This window comes from Pan paniscus, chromosome X (assembly GCF_029289425.2).
Source record: "Pan paniscus chromosome X, NHGRI_mPanPan1-v2.0_pri, whole genome shotgun sequence".
NCBI classification, from domain to species: Eukaryota; Metazoa; Chordata; class Mammalia; order Primates; family Hominidae; genus Pan; species Pan paniscus.
The window spans coordinates 110,735,073-110,738,094 of record NC_073272.2 but is presented as its reverse complement, the minus strand read 5'-3'; positions in this window follow the sequence as shown (position 1 = coordinate 110,738,094).

Sequence of the window (3,022 nt, the reverse complement as noted above, 5' to 3'; positions counted from 1 at the left end):
CCAGTCTTGACTTGAATTGATGGCATGGGATGGATGGCAAGAGTGACCATCTGTTAAGACTTGTTTCAAAGCCACTGGAGGTGGGGGTTGAGGTACTTCATGAAATCTGAGCTCAGGTAAAAGTGTGATGGATTCAAAAGCCCTGGCTACACTCTGATGGTACAGTTCTTTGCATTCTGGGGTAGTTGGAAGAATGAAGAGGGGCCTTTATTTCATATTTAGGGACAGCTAGGTGCTATTCGGGGTTACTTGAGTTTGAAACTCCTATTTGGAATAGGACTCGAGGCCATAGGTACAGTAGCCAAATCTTTCAAGGGAAGATCTCTCAACAAGACAAAATACCAACTCCCCTTTCCCAGCATCTTCCTTAGAGCCGAAGGGATGTGTGAAGACTTCACTCATTTGCTTATACAACCTGCCATCTACCATCTTAGGGTAGGCAAAGGGGAAAATTCTTATTTTTCTTTCTGACATGAAAAAGTGCCTAACCAGGGGAGGGATCTCCAAAGGAGTAGCTCAGGAGAACAGTTCTCAAGTACAGCCCTCACTGTCTGTCCCTATAACACTAACCCAGAACACACTAGAGATTTACATGTTGTAGATTTTTGTTAGACATGAAATATCCCATGTGGATAATGCAGTCGTTCCATATGGTCACCAGATGGCACTATGATATTACAATTAAGCTCAAAGATGCTACTGCTTTTTTTTCCCCCCAAGGATGACAATTTTTCCCCAGACAAAAAAGGGTAGAATGCCCTCTCTCACCACTCATATTCAACATAGTATTGGAAGTTCTGGCCGGGGCAATCAGGCAAGAGAAAGAAATAAAGGGTATTCAAACAGGAAGAGAGGATGTCAAATTGTCTCTGTTTGCAGATGACATGATTGTATATTTAGAAAACCCCATAGTCTCAGCTTAAAATCTCCTTAAGCTGATAAGCAACTTCAGCAAAGTCTCAGGATACAAAATCAGTGTGCAAAAATCACAAAGCACTCCTATACACCAATAACAGACAAGCAAAGAGCCAAATAATAAGTGAACTCCCATTCACAATTGCTACAAAGAGAATAAAATACCCAGGAATATAACTTACAAGGGACGTGAAGGACCTCTTTAAGGAGAACTACAAACCACTGCTCAAGGAAATAAGAGAGGACACAAACAAATGCAAAATAAATCCATGCTCATGGATAGGAAGAATCAATATTGTGAAAATGACCATACCGCCTGAAGTAATTTATAGATTCAATGCTATTCCCATCAAGCTACCATGAACTTTCTTCACATAATTAGAAAAACAACACTTCAAATTTCATATGGAACCAAAAAAGAGCCCACATAGCCAAGACAATCCTAAGCAAAAAGAACAAACCTGGAGGCATCACGCTACCTGACTTCAAAGTATACTACAATGCTACAGCAACAAAAACATCATGGTACTGGTACCAAAACAGATATATAGACAAATGGAACAGAACAGAGGCCTCAGAAATAGCACCACACATCTACAACCATCTGATCTTTGACAAACCTGACAAAAAGAAGCAATGGGGAATGGGTTCCCTATTTAATAAATGGTGCTGGGAAAACTGGCTAACCATATGCAGAAAGCTGAAACTGGATCCCTTCCTTACACCTCATACAAAAATTAACTCAAGATGGATTAAAGACTTAAATATAAAACCTAAAACCATGAAAACCCTAGAAGAAAACCTAGGCAATACCATTCAGTGCATAGGCATGGGCAAAGATTTCATGACTAAAACACCAAAAGCAATGGCAACAAAAGCCAAAATTGACAAATAGGATCTAATTAAACTAAACAGCATCTTCACAGCAAAAGAAACTATCATCAGCATGAACAGGCAACCTACAGAATTGGAGAAATTTTTTGCAATCTATCTATCTGACAAAGGTGTAATATACAGAATCTAGAAGGAACTTAAACAAATTTACAATAAAAAATAACCGCATCAAAAAGTAGGCGAAGGATATGAACAGACACTTCTCAAAAGAAGACATTTATGCAGCCAACAAACATATGAAAAAAAGCTCATCATCACTAGTCATAAGAGAAATGCAAATCAAAACCACAATGAGATACCATCTCACACTAGTTAGAATGGCAATCATTAAAAAGTCAGGAAACAACAGATGCTGGTGAGGATGTGGAGAAATAGGAATGCTTTTACACTGTTGGTGGGAGTGTCAATTTGTTCAACCATTGTGGAAGACAGTGTGGTGATTCCTCAAGGATCTAGAACCAGAAATTCCATTAGACCCAACAATTCCATTACTGGATATATACCCAAAGGATTATAAATCATTTTACTATAAAGACACATGCACATGCATCTTTATTGCAGCACTATTTACAATAGCAAAGACGTGGAACAAACTCAAATGCCCACCAGTGATAGACTCTATAAAGAAAACGTGGCACATACACACCATAGAATACTATGCAGCCATAAAAAAGAATATGTTCATGTCCTTTGTAGAGATATGGATGAAGCCGGAAACCATCATTCTCAGCAAACTATCATAGGAACAGAAAACCAAACACCATATGTTCTCACTTATAAGTGGGGGTTGAACAATGAGAATGCATGGACAAAGGGAGGGGAATATCACACATCAGGGCCTGTTGAGGAGTGGGGGTCAAGGGGAGGGAGAGCATTAGGACAAATACCTAATGCATGCAGGGTTTAAAACCTAGATGATGGGTTGATAGGTGCAGCAAACCACCATGGCACATGTATACCTATGCATGTTCTACACATGTATCCCAGAACTTAAAACAAAATTTTAAAAAATTTAAAAAGGGTAGAAAAGAAAGGGAACTAACATTTTAAATTATCTGCTGTGTATCAAACTCCACATTCAATGCTTTACATATGTGATCTCATTTTAATGCCCATAACAACCAAATGGAGTGCCGTTATTATCCCTGTTTTTGAAGGATAAGAAAGTTAAGGAAAAGAGAGAGGCAAAATAACTTGCTCATGGATGTTCATC